Source organism: Aquarana catesbeiana, linkage group LG01, assembly GCF_042186555.1.
Source record: "Aquarana catesbeiana isolate 2022-GZ linkage group LG01, ASM4218655v1, whole genome shotgun sequence".
NCBI lineage: Eukaryota > Metazoa > Chordata > Amphibia > Anura > Ranidae > Aquarana > Aquarana catesbeiana.
The window spans coordinates 845,033,683-845,045,045 of NC_133324.1; positions in this window are offsets into that span (position 1 = coordinate 845,033,683).

Here is an 11,363-nt window from a genome sequence, read left to right on the forward strand (position 1 = left end):
GATTTACATCGGGGCACTGTTTTTTTATTTTTTTATATTTAATAAAGGAATTGTCAAAAACTCTCTTTTTTTTACATTTTTGACACTTTTTTGGTGAATGGGTAGGGGTACTATGTACCCCATACTCATTCACATGGGGGGGCAGGATCTGGGGGCGCCCTTGTTAAAGGGGGGCTTTCAGATTCTGATAAGCCCCCTGCCTGAAGACCCCCACAAGCATCAGCCAGGGTTGTGGGGAAGAGACCCTTGTCCCCATCAACTTGGGGACAAGGTGCTTTGAGTTTGGGGGCGTAGCCATGTTGAGTGCATGTGGCCTGGTATGGTTCAGGATGGGGGGCGCTTGCTCATCTCCCCCCTTTCCTGACCTTCCAGACTGTGTGCTCAGATAAGGTTCTGGTATGAATTTTGGGGGGACCCCCACACTGTTTTTTTTTTTTTGGAGTGGGGTTCCCCTTAAAATCCTTTTTTTTTTTCTTTACTAACTTCTTACCACCAATTTTCTTCTTTTATTCAGTTGCCAGCAGAGAAGCTCATTGACAACTGATGACTCATTGTCTGTCTTCCCGGACCTTAACAACCAGCTTTTACTGCACATTGATTGGGCAAAGCTTGAATAAGTTCCAAACTAACAGGCACAGAGCCTGATATACACTTCATCAAAAATGTTAAATGTTATAGCTGAGGCCTACCTGTGGAAATCTTATGTGTGGCACCTTTACAGTGGCAGAGCACCAGAATAGGGCAGGAAAAGTGGCAGAAACCGATGAGGAGAAACGTCAGGAGCTGGTACTGATGACAGCCCAGCAAAGTGGTAAGAGCTGGTAATGGTGACATGCAAGGAGAGGTGGCAGAAGCTAGCAATGGTTGTAGTGATAGCTGGTGACAAGAGGTGTCAGAAGCTGGTAATAGTGGTTATCCAGCAGAAGTAATAATGATAGCTGTTCACTGGAGGTGGCAGGATCTGGTAAGATGGAAGTCCAGGTAATATATATATAGTATATTGAACCACAGAGGGAGGTTACCTAACCCTCAGTAACATGTTGCCAACATCCCAAATTGTAATGAAAAAAAGCGAAGACCCTAAAAAGGGAAACCTTTGTACCCCCGGTACAGCAGGACTTTACAGGTGTTAAATTATGATAAAAAATATTTATTTATTGAAAATTGCTTAAAAAAGCATAAAAACAGGACAATCTAAACATAGATCTATACAAAAGTGCTTCTGCAGAGGGCAACAAGATTTTTTCTCATGATATATTTCTTTACACTTTAAATTGTGAATACATATTTCTCTATAAGCCTGACATGTTTCAGGACGGTGTCCCTTCTTCAGAGGCACATTGAGGAGAGAGAATATAGGTGTATTCTGAAAGACAAGTGAGATCAATTTATGGCAACCGACAGTGTCCAACATACATACCATTATCCAATCTTTGGAAAAAACGCTGTGCAGAGAATATGCAAAAAAGCAAACTCTCATATCAAGAGAGAAAGATAATATGATTTAAATAAAGTATATATATAACTGCCAATTAGCCAATGGTGGACTTGGGTCGAGGAAAGACTCCGCAAAGGCCCCCAGAGAGAGGACGAACACCGCCAGGTCCACAATAGAGCCCTAAGAAAATAGGTTTGTATGAATTAATAAATTATGTTCTGTTTGAAAAATAAAAATTATACAAAAGGATATAAACAAAACCGTATAAGTTATATACCTTTTATAGTATATATTAGGAGAAGGGGCTATTTTCTCCATGATCCAAGTATGGAGTTTGCAGCTTTATGTTATGATTATAAATTAAAGTATTTTTTCTTACTGTGTATTTTATTTTTGAAGAAGATCAGTAACTAAAACCTTTCAGTATAGACAAAAAGGGGGAAAAAGGGAGAAAAAAAGAAAAAAAAATATATATAAAATATAGGGAAGATTTTTCTTTCCTATGATCTACACACTGTGAAAACATTGCCCCATATGTATATTATTAGACAAACAGGGATTAACTGTGCAGTTATTAAGTGGGCTACATAGAAAGCACTGAAGTCATTATAAAGAGGGCTAATAAGCCAAGGAAAAGAAAGGAGAGAGGACACTGCCTCTCCTCTATTCAATGGTATGAAAATGATAAAAGAAGATAAATAACTTTCTTACTTTCTTAGATTGAAGGTTTTAGAAGAAAGGCTAGGGCGTAGTTGTTAGTGGCATGTATGTTTAGCACTGGACAGGATGCCAATTGTGGTTTTTAAAAGCCGCTAGCGCCTGCGCAGTGTGACTAATTGCATAAGTGTCAGCAAGGTGAGATGAGACATACCGTCGCACATGACGCGTAAGCATCATAAGCGAGCGACGTGCTCAGACGGCATCACAGGATGGTGAAGTGAGAGGGCTGGGGGACCGCGTCATCGCGTATAGCGCGGTGACGTCATGCAAAGGCAGCGCTGCGGGGCAGAGACAGAGAAAAGGAGGAGAAAAGAAAAAGGGGTGGGACCGTGTGATAGGTTGCTCAGGATGAACCAAGCATCACCAAGACAACCAAACACACGGGGGATTCAAAATAAAAAGAAATAATAAAAAGCTGAAGTGTTGAATGCGGTTTGCAAGGGATCATAGGGGACCTGGAAATGGAGACATCCAAAAAAGAAGGCCCCAGGGATACATCTGCACGGCGCCCACCCAGCACCGAAGCGCTGGGGGAGCGTCATACAGACAAGTCCCTCTGGCGCGCAAAACACCGTAATTGCACGTCCGGACATAGCTGAACAGGCATGCAGCGTAAAATGAAGGCCATGCCCCCGCCAATATGAATGGGGAAAGACATGGCCCCCGTGCTCCGGGCGGAGTCAGAACTGAGACCAAAGGAATAACAAATAGAAAAAGAAAAAGAAAAAAAAAAAAAATATCTCAAAAAATAATAAATTATCCAATTAAATTGGTTACTTGATTGGTCTGGATGTGTGGGCACAAACGGATGCACTTAATGGAATGATGACAAGCATCAGTAGATACAGAGCAAAGCTTGGACAAAAAACAACAGTAGGTATATGGGAAAGATATGGGAGAGACAGAGGAGACCAAGATCAAAATGACCGTAAGTATATTATTAGCGGTTAAGATCATAGACATATTGAATACATTTTCGTATAGTGATATAGACAGCATTCATAGACATATTGAATACATTTATAAACATATTGAATATATTTTCATATAATAATATAGACAACATTATAAGAAAAAGAGGGGGAGTACCCCACAAGAATACAATTTATCACAGAAAACTTGAACATCTTAAGCATATTTTTTAGGCATGCATATTCTAGGTATTTATTTAGACATGTAGCATGTCCTTATATGATGGGTTATTCTTTTTCGCATCCTCCTGATACAAAACCGTCTAAGAATGGACGGAAACTTATTTGGGTGTTAAGACCTGGAAATTGAGTTGCATTGAGACTGGCGATCCACTGGACCTCCCTCTGGAGCAAGATCTTGTTCCAATCACCACCTCTGTTATCCGGATGAATCCGGTCAAGAATGGTGAAATGGACAAGGGGAAACTTGCTCGTGTGGTGGTCTCGCACATGTCGCCCCAAAGGAAGGTCCGGGTTCACCTGTCTCATGCTAGTGATGTGTCGTGCTGCTTTTTTATGAAACTCCAGTTTTGTTTTACCAACGTAAAAACATTTACATTGGCATGTTAGAAGGTAAATAACCCCAGACGTCTTGCAGTTAGCAAAGTGTCTGGGCCTATACATTTTGCCATTCGGTAATTTAAATTTAGTCTGTGTATTCATGTAACGGCAGCAGGGACATCCACCACAAGTAAAAGTTCCAAGTCTTTTGCATGTGTCAGTGCGGAAATTACCGGTATATTCACTTTTAACAAGATGATCTCTCAACGAGCGTGCTCGTCTAAAGGTGATAGTAGGTGTCATGGATACATATGGTTTTAAATTAGGATCAATTTGTAACAGATGCCAGTGTTTTTGTAAGATACCTTTAATAATTCCATGCTGTTTGTTATAGGTGGTTATTAGCCTGGTGACTGACTGGGAAACTGTAGGTGTTTTTTTGGAAATAAGAATGTAGTGCCTCAGCTGTCCTCGTGCCCGTCTAAAAGCCTTTTTCAGACATGTAGAGGAGTAGCCTCGATCTAAAAGTCTTTCCTTTAGTTTTTTTGCCTCACGGACAAATTCAGTGTCAGTAGAACAGTTGTGTCTAAGTCTTAAATATTGCCCGTACGGAATAGATAACACTAATGATTTAGGATGTGAACTTGACGCGTGTAGGATGGTATTTCCAGTGGTTTCCTTCCGATAGTTCCAGGTCCCCTATGATCCCTTGCAAACCGCATTCAACACTTCAGCTTTTTATTATTATTTCTTTTTATTTTGAATCCCCGTGTGTTTGGTTGTCTTGGTGATGCTTGGTTCATCCCGAGCAACCTATCACACGGTCCCACCCCTTTTTCTTTTCTCCTCCTTCGTCTCTGCCCCACAGCACTGCCTTTGCATGACGTCACCGCGCTATACGCGATGACGCGGTCCCCCAGCCCTCTCACTTCGCCATCCTGTGATGCCGTCTGAGCACGTCGCTCGCTTATGACGCTTACGCGTCATGTGCGATGGTATGTCTCATCTCACCTTGCTGACACTTATGCAATTAGTCACACTGCGCAGGCGTTAGCGGATTTTAAAACCCGCAATCGGCATTCTGTCCAGTGCTAAACATACATGCCACTAACAACTACGCCCTAGCCTTTCGTCTAAAACCTTCAATCTAAGAAAGTAAGTTATTTATCTTCTTTTATCATTTTCATACCATTGAATAGAGGAGAGGCAGTGTCCTCTCTCCTTTCTTTTCCTTGGCTTATTAGCCCTCTTTATAATGACTTCAGTGCTTTCTATGTAGCCCACTTAATAACTGCACAGTTAATCCCTGTTTGTCTAATAATATACATATGGGGCAATGTTTTCACAGTGTGTAGATCATAGGAAAGAAAAATCTTCCCTATATTTTATATATATAGTTTTTTATTTTTTTCTCCCTTTTTCCCCCTTTTTGTCTATACTGAAAGGTTTTAGTTACTGATCTTCTTCAAAAATAAAATACACAGTAAGAAAAAATACTTTAATCTATAATCATAACATAAAGCTGCAAACTCCATACTTGGATCATGGAGAAAATAGCCCCTTCTCCTAATATATACTATATAATGTATATCACATTCTGAGGTGTGTACCTATTTGTGTTAGTGATACTTATTATGGAAGGATAAAGTATTCATAAATAGCACCATCCAAAAAACACAAAAGTAAATAAAATATATAATATGGAGGCTTTAAGAAGCAATAAAGAGTGGGTATAAGACCCCAGCAGAAGTCTTTGAGGACGAAACGCGTCGGTTTCTTATGGCTATACCCTACCATCACACACTGCGCTGAATTTTACATTATTTTATATTATATCTTTGCCGTTTTTGAGCCAAGTTTTTACTGCCCATTTTAAAAAATATCTTTTGGAAAAGAATTTTGCTATCAACAAACGCTATACCGTTTTAAAAAAAAAAAGGATTCACACTATGTGGAAGTCTTTCTTTCCCTTTGTTTGCTTGTCTATGCAATGGGACGCTGAGGAAGTGATCGCCTGTTGACCGCAGCGGAGTACTGGAGGCACCGGATCCTGGTTTGGCACTTGCAGAGAGATACCATCTGACGACATCTGATGAGATTCTATACAAGACCACCACACGGATTGCCGTACCATACCGCTTGACGGTTAAAGCTCGTTTGACTCACCGCCAAGGGCCTGTGAGTCCACCTTGTCTGGTAAGGGCATTCTTTTGCTTATCCCTTTGGGTTGATACCATCATAATAAGTGAAGAATCCATTTCCAATTAAGGATCCTTTTAAACAGCTCACATCTACCCTACATTAAGACTGCTTGCTTTTGGACTGCCATGGGATTGATTGCAAGCACCCCTTTTATTTATCATTAGTTTCCGGTATTCATATATACTCACCTTTTATGGACTTATGTGCCTTGGTTTTGTCCTGGTTTTGTCCTGATGAACATAATCTGTGCTAAGTCAAACACATAGCACATTTTGTTATTTTGTATATCTATCACATTATATTTTTTGTGTCACTCCTAGAATGAGTTTTCCTATATACACCATTTATACGTAACTGATATATAGGTCTAGGATATACAATTCACCACCTACATATATTTGTGTATACCCACTCTTTATTGCTTCTTAAAGCCTCCATATTATATATTTTATTTACTTTTGTGTTTTTTGGATGGTGCTATATATGGATACTTTATCCTTCCATAATAAGTATCACTAACACAAATAGGTACACACCTCAGAATGTGATACCTCCTTTTTATTATCACTGTTATTTCGACCAAATAACACGCACTCTGTCACTTGTTAGCGCCACACCCTATTATCACTTTTATACACTTACTACAGTCAGTTTGTTGTGTTGGCTGCTTCACTACACATATTTCTGAGTTGGCGCAATTTTTACACCTTTCATTTATATAATGTATATAACTTATACGGTTTTGTTTATATCCTTTTGTATAATTTTTATTTTTCAAACAGAACGTAATTTATTAATTCATACAAACCTATTTTCTTAGGGTTCTATTGTGGACCTGGCGGGGTTTGTCCTCTCTCTGGGGGCCTTTGCGGAGTTTTTCCTCGACCCAGGTGGAAGCCGCCATGTCCACCATTGGCTAATTGGCGGTTATATATCTACTTTATTTAAATCATATTATCTTTCTCTCTTGATATGAGAGTTTGCTTTTTTGCATATTCTCTGCACAGCGTTTTTTCTAAAGATTGGATACTGGTATGTATGTTGGACACTGTTGGTTGCCATAATGTGAATTTTTGTCCTGAATAACATTTTGATGTGTAAATTGATCTCACGTGTCTTTCAGAATACACCTATATTCTCTCTCCTCAATACGCCTCTGAAGAAGGGACACCGTCCTGAAACATGTCAGGCTTATAGAGAAATATGTATTCACAATTTAAAGTGTAAAGAAATATATCATGAGAAAAAATCTTGTTGCACTCTGCAGAAGCACTTTTGTATAGATCTATGTTTAGATTGTCCTGTTTTTATGCTTTTTTTAAGCAATTTTCAATAAATAAATACTTTTTATCATAATTTAACTGTTTTGTTCGCATGTAAAGTCACGCTGTACCGGGGTGTACAAAGGTTTCCCTTTTTTGGGTCCTTGCTTTTTTGAGGTCCAGGTAATGGTGAAAGTCCAGCAGAGATGGCAGGAGATGGCAGTGGTGGCAGTATATCAATGGTGGAAAAAGCTGGCAATTGTGGCAGAGGCAGGCCAGGAGAAGTGGTGGTATCTGGTAATGGCAGTCCATCAGACATGGCAGAAGATGGTAATGTGGGCAGGTCAGCAGCAGTAGAAGGAGCTGTAAATGGTGGCAGCTGCACTTCAGGAGAGGTTGCAGAATTTGGTAATGGAGACGTGCCAGAACAGTGCTTAGGAGCTGGTAATCACAGCAGGAGAAGGTAATGGCAGAAGTCCAGCAGAGATGGCAGGAGCTGGCAACGGTGGCAAATCAGTAACAGTGGCAGGAGCTAGTAATTGTGTAAGGTCCAGAATACAAGTAGAAATTTAGTCAATAGCATCAGCTGCAGGGATTTTGTAATCATTGTTTATCCAGGACTACTTTTCTGGTTATGAAAGTAAGCTGGTCCACAGTGTCAAGGAACAGGTGAATTTTTTTCTTTCATTACAAAACTTCATGTTGTGCTGAAGGCCCTCTCAGTCACTGCCACTCTTCCTTATTATTTGGTATCATGAATACTTGCAAACCCTCCTGCAGGAAGTTACTGATGCTATGCTGTAATTATTCAGCTGACTCTAGAGGAGACGGAAGAAGAGGGTGCATTTGCAGCAGCTGAGAGGGGGAAGATGAGGAAAGCTTGGTGAGCAACTCCACAGCCTTCTCCACATGATCTGGTTGTATAGCATCCCCACTGGCAAAAAGAAATGGCAGTTCAGACTTTTATCCTGCAAATACAGAACCTGGTCACCCTCCTACTAGCCTACCTACTATAGCCTCTACCTCCTGCTAGCTGCTAGTGTTCAGCCAAACTGTCCTGGTTTAGGTTCAGTAGGGGTTCGTCGAACTTCAAAGAAATTTGGATTCCCAACCTGAACCCCATTGAAATCAATGAGAGCCAAATCTGTCAAATTAAAAATGCTATTGTCCAAATACGGCCATGTGGTCATATTTAGGCAATGATGTAAGGCTATGTTCTCTACCCATTTGCTTGATGTCATTAATTGGTAAGAATGCAGCGGATGTAAGCAGCCTTAAGTTTCCTTAACACATATTGACAGCTGGGATAGCTTGGATTAACCTCAGACTCAGAGATGTTCCTCCCGAATCCCTAACTTATTGGATGGCTACACCTAGCGATCAGCTGTCTATGATCACTCAGTTCTTGGTGTACAGCCAGCAGGGGGGTGGTCTACTAGCTGTGTGTGCAGAAACCGCCTCTTTTTTTAGGCTTCTCAGCCATTATAAATATAGGGGACAGCCTACCTTTGTTACCAACTATAGCAATAGGGTGGTTGAGAATCTAGTGGTTTGGTGACAAACTGTATGCAGTGATGGCTGCAAACAAAGGGCCACTTTGCCTGTATAGCAGATCCCTTCCTTAAAACATAGCTTTCACTATCTACTTCAAGTCTTCAAAACACACTGACAAAAAGCTGCTGAGATCATAACATTTAAAAGGGCACCTAGCACACATGAAAGCCCCTGTTATTGACCTGTCTACATCACCTAACCACTGTTCAAAGTCACAAAACGCCATTATTGATAACTGGATGCTGTAGTGTATTGCTGCATTAGTTAGCTGCTTTCCTAAAATGTGGACAACTTGGATTATCCACAGACTCAGATGTTCCTCCCGAATCCCTAACTTGTCGGATGGCTCAGATCACAAATGCAATGTGCAGAGCTGTTCTGTACCTCATAAATGTAAACACTATAAAGTTTACATCTGGTAGACTTCCACTGCGACTTCCTCACTTCTCCTGTTTCATTTATCAATGAAGAATTGTGAATGAAGCAATCAGAAGCAGCATATGATTCATGGTTATTGGTTAAAACAGATTTTGGGATTGTATTTTAAATCCTTTCACTGACCTCTTTTCCTGTACATCTCATCCACATGCTGTCTCTATGCAACCCATAGAATAACTCCTTCACCTCCTTTATCTTGCACATCACCCCTTCAACTCTATCATCATATGTATATTCACTACTTCTTCCGCTCGTGTATGACCTACTGTATATTTGGGCAGGGTCATCTGTGACCATGCACATGGGGAGTACCTCTTGCATGCTCATTAATGCCCGGGGCCGGAAAGAGACGGTGGCCATGTGAAGAATCTAACATTAAGGCATTTCTCAGACTTAGAGATGAGCTTTTACTGTGTGCAGAATTCCTCTGAAAAGAGACTTGTCCCATGTCACTACACACTGTAACTACTGCAACTTGTAGGTTTGCATTAGGAGGGATGTGTTGAGCCGGCACCTACCCCACCAGTCCAGCGTACCTCTGTTACCTCACTCCCAGTAACAGAACGGGGTCCCGTCGAGCACCTAGAGCAGACTTGATGCATGCTCTCACTTAAGTCTTTCCTTCACATACCTCATGACCAGCCCATAGAACTCTGTATAGCAGATTCTGATATGGTTTCTATTGGATACTGAGCGCTAGGGATGGAGCCAGAACACTGACCCCCTCGCTACCGGAGGACCTGTCACCAATACCAGGTACCATGCTTAATGACTGGTTGATTGTAGCTTGTTCCTTCACTTGATTACCTGTAGCAACTACTCTCCTCATCTTGCTTTGCCAAGTTAACCTTTTGTAGTAGTGTTACTTGATACTCCAAAATGCTTTGCAGACCCAGGTTCTTTGGAATACTCAATAACCAATATGCACCATTTTGAAAAACTTCAGACCAGGCTCATAGCAGTTAATAAAACTCTACTGAACATGATACGGCATACAGTTCAATATGAACAACATCCTTTCCCTGAACCTAATTAGAATAATGTAATCCTGCATCACTTGAATCCACCAATACCCGTGATCTCATTCCCGCTCCAGCAGCTTTGGACCTTAGCTGATCCCCCTTTTTAAAGCATGGGGCCCTGCTAGGACCAAAAGCCCAGGAACTGAGCTAAAATACTTAACCCCTTCCCCAGCCTGGGCCACTGCTGCCTAACTAAACTGTAAACACTTTTCAACCTACCTACTTATGTGTTTATGATTAACTGTATCTAGTGCATCATTACCAAGCTCCATGTTTAACCCCTTGCCCATGAAGGTATGTTTATAAAGGTCCTGTATTTAAGAGGTTAAAACAAGCGCAAGCCTGCTAGTGCAACTGTGTACCTGATGTTGTTTTGTTTTGTTTTTTAAATAGTGATCGACTTTTATTGAAAAGTAATCACTTTTGTAGTATCAGGAAGCTGCTGCCCTCCCTCCTCTAGTACTGGCTGTGGTGGTTTATAGGATCTTCCTTTTCCCCGGGGAGCCTGGGATGCAGTAAAATGCCCAAACCTATTGCTTTGAAGACGATTGAGGGACTTCCATTCCTGAATCTTCTCTGCAGTGAGTGAACCTACAAGCGACATGTATTGCATAACTTCCTGGTTCACAGCTGTCATTTCCCGGCTACTGTAGCTGGGGAAGCAATCAAGAACAATCTGTGCTTTATTAGCTGCAGTGGAGGGAAAGAGGGACATCGGGGGTATAATAGACACCTCATGTATTCCTAAAGAGAACCTTTCACCTGCCCATGCTATCACATAGGGGGCTTGTTACCTCCATTGTGAGAACATTAACATAAAATTTGCATAGGGGAACACAAATATACTTTATTAATCACAGGATAAACGTTACAAATACAGTCCCATGCCCTATGTGGGCCTTAATCATAGCAAGGTGGAGTCAGTAGCACAGTTTAAATAACCAGACAGCACAGATGCAAAATTAGATCATATTAATGGGAATGCATCTAAGAAAACATAGAACAGTTTCAACATAACATATCAATTCACAATTTTACATACAAACAAAATTAAGAAATTGTGCATACACAAACAAACTAACTGTAACCAAGCAGGGGAGATACGGTGTCCAAACAAATAATAATTTTGTTTCAGAATAAACTAATGTCCCATCTCTGATTTAACCCTCAAGGGGTATGAGTATTAGGTTTGTGGATCCACCACGCCTCACTTCTTAACAACTTCTTACAATGGTCACATCCCCTTACAGGCTTA